This window comes from Salvelinus namaycush, chromosome 27 (genome assembly GCF_016432855.1).
Source record: "Salvelinus namaycush isolate Seneca chromosome 27, SaNama_1.0, whole genome shotgun sequence".
NCBI classification, from domain to species: domain Eukaryota; kingdom Metazoa; phylum Chordata; class Actinopteri; order Salmoniformes; family Salmonidae; genus Salvelinus; species Salvelinus namaycush.
Genome location: NC_052333.1, coordinates 23,169,092 through 23,178,646, shown reverse-complemented (window position 1 = coordinate 23,178,646; position 9,555 = coordinate 23,169,092).

The following is a 9,555-nucleotide window of genomic DNA, read 5'->3' as shown; positions in this document are numbered from 1 at the left end:
TGTGTTTGTTTTACTGGAGCGTTGAGAGTTGGAGAGCAAGAGAAGGGAAGAGGAGAGGAGCGAAAGAGAGATGAGAGGGGGAACTGTGGCATGTCTCTGGGAGGAGTGTGTGTGTGTAGTTTTGTGGCACATCTCAGAGAAAAGTGTGTGTGGAGTTTGTAAAGTAGACATGAAGGTGCAGAACAGATTCAATAATGCAGCATCTTACTGAGAGCATCCGTGTGATGTCAGAACCCTTCATCTCCTGATTGGTCCTGTCTGAAAGGGAGACTTGTGTTGTGTAACACTGAAGAGCGTTGTCTGCACTGAGGGACGAGTATCACGCAGGAGTGATGCCATCTGACGTAAGACAATGACTGAAGAGAGAAGAGTGAAAGAGAAGACCCTGGTAATTAGTAGGTAGGCCTACTGTACATGTGACGTATGTAAAATAAAAGTTTACCAGGATGTACAGTATGTATATGAAGGTGAAGGTATACTGTCTGTATATCAGTATAGTAGCTCCTTTAATGGCATTTGATATCACATTAAGAACAAGCTCTCTCTGTGGCGGACAAATAAATTATATTCCTGAGATGAATCATGACTCATGTCCAGCTAAAAAGGAAAGATTGTAATTCACTCACCCAAATGTATTTACAGCAAAGTATTTACAATGAAATAAATCCAGTTAATTTACAACTCATGCCACTACAGTAGCCTGCTGCTGAGAGGCAGTTTTTACAAGAGGCAGTTCTGACCCTCCACCTTCTACAAAAAGACAACGTCACACTAAAGGACCCAGACTTTTTGGTAGGCTGCTGCTGTGGGCATCATCATCCTCCTCCTCCTCATCTTTCTCCACCTCACATTTAACCGCCAAACAGTATACTGTATACTACAGCTACTGTCATGGTTCTTACGAAATGTCTTATGCTGCAGATGTTAGAGAGTTTCTGTCTTTCTTCTGTCTTCTTGTCAGCCCACCTATTATAAGGTCCTGTAATGTATGGAAGGCTGTTGGAATCATGTATCACAGTGTGACGACAACAGCATCTGAGACGTCAGCACTGTGTACTGCTAGTTTTTCTGTGAGGCTCAAGTATTCAAGCACATACTGTGTAAGTTTCCAAGAAGCTGGGGAAGCCAACATTAATTAAGAGGCTACACAGCACTTGAAAAGGAAAACCATGATGATCTCTCACGTCCAAACATTAAAGCCTCAAATTCTCTCTAAATATCTCCAGGCGCTATGCTACCCTAGAAGCTTCTCATCAATTGAGCCGGTCTGGAGTCGTTTGCACTTTGGGGACTACGGCATTGGTTCCATTGCACTAGGAAAGCTACACTGATCAAAAATATAAACGCAACATGTAAAGTATTGATCCCATGTATCATAAGCTGAAGTAAAATATCGCAGACATTTTCAATATGCACAAAACACGTATTACCTCCCTGTAAGTGAGCATTTCTCCTTTGCCAAGATAATCCATCCACCTGACAGGTGTGGCATATCAAGAAGCTGATTAAACAGCATGATCATTACTTAGGTGCACCTTGTGCTGGGGACAATAAAAGGCCACTGTAAAATGTGCGGTTTTGTCACACAACACAATGCCACAGATGTCTTTGAGGGAGCGTGCAATTGGCATGCTGACTGCAGGAATGTCCACCAGAGCTGTTGCCAGATAATGTAATGTTAATTTCTCTACCATAAGCCGCCTTCAATGTCGTTTTATAAAGTTTGGTAGTATGTCCTACACGCCTCACAACTGCAGACCTCGTGTATCCACGCCAGTCCAGGACCTCCACATTCAGGTTCTTCATCTGCGGGATCGTCTGAGACCAGCCACCCGGACAGATGATTAAACTGTGTGTTTGCACAACCAAATAATAATTTCTGCACAAATTGTCATAAACCGTCTCAGGGAACGTCATCTGCGTGCTCGTCGTCCTCACCAACTTCAGTGGGCAAATTATCATCTTCAATGACCACTGGCATGCTGGAGAAGTGTGCTCTTCATGGATGAATCCCGGTTTCAACTCTATTGGACAGATGGCAATTCACGCATATGGCGTCATGTGGGCGAGCGGTTTGCTGATCAAATCAAATCAAGCTTTATTTATACAGCACATTTCAGACATGGAATTCAACACAATGTGCTCACAGGAAAAAAAATGAAATAAAAACAATGAAAATAAAAACGGAAATATTTACTACAAAACAAACATAAGAGGATAAATAACAAAAGAATAACAATGAAAACTGAACGACTAAAAAACACCCTAAGGAAAAGCAAGGGCGAAAAAGGTGTGTTTAAAGATCTGTTTTAAAAATGTCCACAGTTTCAGGCCCCCTCAGGTACTCTGATGTCAACAATGTGAACAGAGTTCCCCATGGTGGCGGTGGGGTTATGGTATGGGCAGGCATAAGCTACGGACAACAAACACAATTGCATTTTATCAATGGCAATTTGAATGTACAGAGATACCGTGACGAGATACTGAGGCCCATTGTGGTGCCATTCATCCACCCCCATCACCTCATGTTTCAGCATGATAATGTTCGGCCCCATTCCGCAAGGATCTGTATAAGAATTCCTGGTAGCTGTCCCAGTTCAAGGCCTACATATACTCACCAGACATGTCACCCATTGAGCATGTTTGGGAAGCTCCGGATCGACATTTACACCAGCGTGTTCCATTTCACGCCAATATCCAGCAACTTCTCACAGCCATTGAAGAGGAGTGGGACAACATTCCACAGGCCACAATTAACAGTCTGATCAACACTACGTGAAGGAGATGTGTCGTGCTGCATGAGGCAAATTGTGGTCACATCAGATACTGACTGATATTCTAATCCACGCCCCTACCTTTTTTTAAAACATATCTGTGACCAACAGATGCATATCTATATTCCTAGTCATGTGAAGTCCATAGATTAGGGCCTATTTAATTTATTTAAATTGACCGATTTCCTGATATGAACGGTAACTCAGTAAAATATTTGAAATAGTTGCATGTTGCGTTCCTATATATATTTTTAGTGTAAACCAAGCCCAGCTGAAGTACCGTGCCTTCGGAAAGTATTCAGACCCCTTGACTTTTCCAACATTTTGTTACTTTACAGCCTTATTCTAAAATTGATTAAAAAAAATAAAAAATCTTGAGCAATCTACACACAACACCCCATAATGACAAAGCTTAAACAAATTCATTAAAAAAAGACTTATTTACATAAGTATTCAGAACCTTTGCTATTACACTCAAAATTGATCTCAGGTGCATCTTGTTGACATTGATCATGGACTCTAATCATTCTTGAGATGATTGGAGTCCACCTGTGGTAAATTAAATTCATTCGACATGATTTGGAAAGGCACACACCTGTCTATATAAGGTCCCACAGTTGACAGTGCATGTCAGAGCAAAAACCAAGTCATGAGGTTGAAGAAATTGTCCGTAGAGCTCCGAGACAGGATTGTGTCGAGGCACAGATCTGGGGAAGGGTACCAAAAAATGTACGCAGCATTGAAGGTCCCCAAGAACACAGTGGCCTCCATCATTCTTAAATGGAAGAAGTTTGGAACCACCAAGACTCTTCCTAGAGCTGGCCGCCCGGCTAAACTGAGCAATCGGGGGAGAAGGGCTTTAGTTAGGGAGGTGACCAAAAACCAGATGGTCACTAAGACAGAGCTCCTCTGTGGAGATGGGAGAACCTTCCAGAAGGACAACCATCTCTGCAGCACTCCACCAATCAGGCCTTTATGGTAGAGTGGCCAGACAGAAGCCACTGTTCAGTAAAAGGCACAAGACAGCCTGCTTGGAGTTTGCCAAAAGGCACCTAAAGGACTCTCAGACCATGAGAAACAACATTCTATGGTCTGATGAAACCACGATTGAACTCTTTGGCCTGAATGCCAGGCGTCACATCTGGAGGAAACCTGGCACCATCCTTACGGTGAAGCATGGTGGTGGCAGCATCATGCTGTGGGGTTGTTTTTCAGCGGCAGGGATTGGGAGACTAGTCAGGATTGAGGCAAAGATGAACAGAGCAAAGTACAGAGAGATCCTTGATGAAAACCTGCTCCAGAGCGATCAGGACCTCGGATTGGGGCAAAGGTTCACCTTCAAACAGGACAACGAGCTTAAGCACACACGCAGGAGTGGCTTCGGGAAAAGTCTCAGAATGTCCTTGTCTGCCACAGCCAGAGCCCGGACTTGAACCTGATCGAACATCTCTGGAGAGACCTGAAAATAGCTGTGCAGCAACGCTCCCCATTCAACTTGACAGAGCTTGAGAGTATCTAAAGAGAAGAATGGGAGAAACTCCCAAAATACAAATTCCCTCAATGTATAATATCTCACCATCAATGAAAATATGATTATTCCCACTAATAATTTACACTGCAGGGATTCTTGAAAAATGTATAAGCCAATCACTATATAAAATGAAATGATCTTCATTGACTGTCTGTGTATGATGAGCTAGCCTTGTAAGAGCTAGCGGATAAAAACACAGAAGCCATCTGAGAGAGAGGATATTATAAAGGGAATGTTGTTGTGTGCTTGTTAGCTCTGTCAGAATCCTTGTGAAGCGACCTAGTGAAGCATGGTGATAGGCGACTGTGTGGTGGAACAAGGATATGGCCACCAGGACATTTACAGGACCCCTCAGACCTCTGGTTCTGCTTTGAGATAAACTTCATGATTCTAAAGGTCAAGTTCAGAAGGGGCATCAAAGACATGGCTCCAGGTGTTACCTAAAATACAGGGTTCCTGGTATTTTGGTTCAAGGTTAATCTTATTTTAAAGGGAATAGTGAATTGTGCAAAGACTAAAGGCAATTTCGATGGATTTTGTACAGTGAGAGGGAAATTGCACCACAAATAATCTAGAACATTTCGGTTGAAAATATACACAGCTACTATAAAGAAATCAAATGTTCCTAGAAGGTAATATTGAGGCTAATGATCCCCTAATGTCTCTGAGATAAAGAGAAGAATGGTATCTGCACAGCACTGTCAAATCTCCAAGTCCAACTATTTCTTACTGAACCCAGTATAGTTCAGACAAAACATTTCTAATGCAACATATAGTGTTTTTCCCAGTTCCATCTGTGATGTCACAAGGGGTCCACTCAGGGCTTTCTACCTGAGTTCTGGTGACGTTATTTTATTTTAATGCCTCCATTACATTGTCAATTCATGAATTTATAAAGTCAAATAGGTGCATGCTGCCATAATGTACTCCACTTTAATATTTAAAATAATCACCAGCTAAAACGCTACTCTGCAGTTGGACAAAAATACCCACAGCATTAACAACCCACCGCTGTATTACTGGAGGAGCGGAAATTGGCTGTTGAGGTCTGGGATTATGAATAATATGCCCTGTCACTATGGCTGACACGAGGGACAGAATCAAAGGCTGACAGACAAAGAGGGATATGTAATAAGCATGTGAGAGGGACATGACTGAGTTACAGAGCAAAAATAACAAAGTCATTTTTCATTCACTTTGACAGTAGCACCGCTGGCACGGAATAGTTGCTCCTGAACCAGCACACACACACACAAACAAACACACACGAGCTGCTGTCTTGTCTTGTTGAACTGACCCAGTTATTACCAGCAGCACTAAACACATGATCAGCTTTACACTGCAGCTATTCAAATACAGTCCAGGAGTTATTTTGGGAACCTAAGACTAGGAAGCACTCAATAGCCCCAAAACCATGTTTTCAAAAGTTGGCTTTACTCAGTCTGCAAGCAGGACAACCAGGAAACAGGCCATCTCCAATGACACCTTATTCCCTTTGAAGTTCACATGACTTTTGGCCAGGGCCCATAGGGGTCCCACTTTATAGGGAATAGGGTGCCATTTGGGAAGCATACACAGCCCCTGTGAGAGGCAGCTGGAGGTTCACTCAGAAACTAGTCTAATCCTGATGTTAACTTGAAAAAACATTCAAACAGAAGTTGAGAAACTTGCATGGCGGCAGTATGTTACTGATCTATGACAGTAAAGCCCGGCCGGGCAATTTGAACGCTATTGCATGATGATTGAATGTGTTCTGTCATGCGTCTGAACGGCATCCCTCCATCATCTGCTGTGTTAATTAAGGGAGCAACACTCAGAGTTGATTTACTGTAGTACCCTCACACACCCTTGCCAACCCAACCAATTTATGCAATACATCGTCGATTTCTTGCAGTTTCGATAATTGACAATAAAGAAGAATGACGCTTTATTCAAAAGTATATGCCACACATCCCCACATATATTCTCATGACAAACCACACACATTGATTGTAATGGATTTGAGTAATAACTTTGATGCTCATGCTGCTATATTGGTGAACTCAGGGTGCTCAGTCATCCTCAATCTCCCGTTAACAGAACCTTTCTGTTTGAAGACCTTTCCACTAACAGCCGGTTTGGTTTCCTCTTCCTGGCCTACATACAGGAGAGCAAAGCCTGACATTCTAACAACCCTGTTTAAGGGTGGTATCTTGGGATGAGGAGAGAGCTGTGGGACATAGGAGATCTGTAGGATGGCTGACTTGCTCACCAACAATATGTCTTTACCGTCAAGAAAGGTTAAAGTTCATAGGGGAAACTGCTACCTTTAAAGAGTAGAGGACAAGATACTATGAAAAGAGTAGAGATACCCTGTTCTTACAGAAGCTAAACATATCATAGTTGACAGCTCATGTAATCTCGGAACGCAGAGAGGCTACAGCTCATGTAGCAAACTTGCCTCCCTTGAACTAATCTCTGAAATGGCAGCCTGTCCAGTTTACAACTACAGGTATATGGAGACAGCAGCAGGTTGATGAGGCAGTACAGACGGTAAAAGAAAGAAGCAGAAGGCTTCTCACCATGTAGAAACAGAGACGGCCTGAGAGACTTCATGTTTTAATCTGTGAAACCTAACCATCAATGATAGTTTATGTAGTCTCATCTTCTCTTATATTACCTGTATTTATCCAAGTAAGACCCTGAGGTTAGAAGCGCTTCTTCTTCTGTGGTCTCCTCTTCTCTCTCTCCTCTCCACAGTGATTTACCGTCTCAAGTACTCCCGCCCCCAGGGCGCCTATACCTGCTGAGATAGGTTGGTCTTGTCAACCAGACCAGAGCGACCATTGGCTGGGAGTTTTGTCAGTTAGGCTGGAGACAGATGTGAGCGACATCTAAAACAGGAGAAAAGACAGCAGAACAGAAGATATGAGCAGAAAAGCCAACTCGGCAGAATCGTGGAATGAACGATGAACCATCTGTCAATCATCTGGGACAGGAATGGAGGGATTCCGGTATGAAAGAGAGGATTCGTCTGAGTGATCTTTTTGCTCACCTACCCGGTCACTCTAAGACCTCCTGACTAAGGGGGATGGATGGAGAGAGAGATAGAGGAATGGGGGGATGGAGAGAGAGATGGAGGGATGGAGAGAGAGATAGAGGAATGGAGGGATGGAGAGAGAGATAGAGGAATGGGGGGATGGAGAGAGAGATAGAGGAATGGGGGGATGGAGAGAGATAGAGGAATGGAGGGATGGAGAGAGAGATAGAGGAATGGGGGGATGGAGAGAGAGATGGAGGGATGGAGAGAGAGATAGAGGAATGGAGGGATGGAGAGAGAGATAGAGGAATGGAGGGATGGAGAGAGAGATAGAGGAATGGAGGGATGGAGAGAGAGATAGAGGAATGAGGGATGGAGAGAGATAGAGGAATGGGGGGATGGAGAGAGAGAGGAATGGAGAGAGAGATAGAGGAATGGAGGGATGGAGAGAGATAGAGGAATGGGGGGATGGAAAGAGAGATAGAGGAATGGAGGGATGGAGAGAGAGATAGAGGAATGGAGGGATGGAGAGAGAGATAGAGGAATGGAGGGATGGAGAGAGAGATAGAGGAATGGAGGGATGGAGAGAGAGATAGAGGAATGAGGGATGGAGAGAGATAGAGGAATGGGGGGATGGAGAGAGAGATGGAGGGATGGAGAGAGAGATAGAGGAATGGAGGGATGGAGAGAGATAGAGGAATGGAGGGATGGAGAGAGAGAGCTGGAGAACCATAACCAACACCTCACCTGGTGAGATCAATGAGACCATCTCTGAAGAAGATCAGTTACAACAAAACGCTATGTTATATTCTAGGCTCTTTGTCTGGAGAGTAAGAATATGGTCAAAAGGAAAATTATAATGAAAATGCTTTGGAAGTCTCATGTTTTTCTCCCCAGTTACAGTCCCTTGGTCTCCATCCCCTTCCCATCATTACAAACTACTAATCAACTTCTACATGATGACTCCTGCTGTGTAATGTACATTCAGATAATGAGACTCTCTGTGATGATGAGAAACCCAGAGGTGCATTTCAGGTTCCATACATTAGAATGGTCTCGAACGGCACCCTACTCCCTATTTAGTGCACTGGTAATGCAATATATATAGGGAATAGGGTGCCATTTGGGATGCATAGGTACAATAAACTCCATTCGTTACATATCATTACACATGCATCAATTATAAGTCGTGTGAGAAGGATGTCTGGCACAGGGCCTAATGGTCGCTAGGAATGGATTTCTTTAGATTCAATCCATTTCCATTCATCAACAATGTCAAAAGGTGCAATTAAAACCGTGTGAATACAGGTCTATTAGTGAGTAAGCATTTCGAAGACAGATTGAATTGTAATATTACTCGTTAAAAAAATCCCAAATCAATACGCATAAATCAGCCGAACTGAGGGAAAAGTAGTTTGCTGTTAAGGCATTTTTCAGTACCATGTAGGTAGATAGACGTCAGTCTGTCAGACGCCACAGAGCTTCAGTAGACATACTGACTGAAGCTAGGGATAATTAATTCACAACCCAAGAAGCCACAACAACAAAGTCTCAGTTCATATCCAATCATCTTATCATAAAGTCACATGCGGCTCACTGCCAGTCTATCAACTCACTGTTATGACCATATGTTGAAGTAATCATTTTTTTCCTGTGACATGATGGTGGGGGAATGAGGCCCAGAGATGTGAAGTAAACCAACAATAGTGCGTGTGTGTGTGTGTGTGTGTGTGTGTGTGTGTGTGTGTGTGTGTGTGTGGTGAGTATAGTGTGTGTATGGTGTGTGCACGCTCCATATCTGGGCCAGCAGCAGTTCATCCAGAGGTAATGGACTGCCTGCTTTTCCTCCAACAGAGACATTGTTTGGAAAGTTTGTTAGTCTGACTGGCTAAACAAATCGCTATCCACTGCTGCTCAATGCCACCACTGAGCTTGGCACCAACCAGATTTACCTCTGGGAACTCGTTATTTGTAATTTTTCTCAACACAGACACACACACACACAGATTGAGATAGACACACTTCAAAGACAATTTAAAAAAACAAACAAATATTTATTAAACGAAAAGTATATTTTCTGTCAGGTCAAGTATGAAATAGAATATACAAATATTTTTACACATCAGTCTTTTCATTGAAAATAATAACAAACCAAAACAGAATAGAGAAAACAACCAAGGGTGGGGTGAATGGCTTAAACACAATGAAAAAATAACTATTTCATCTTAATC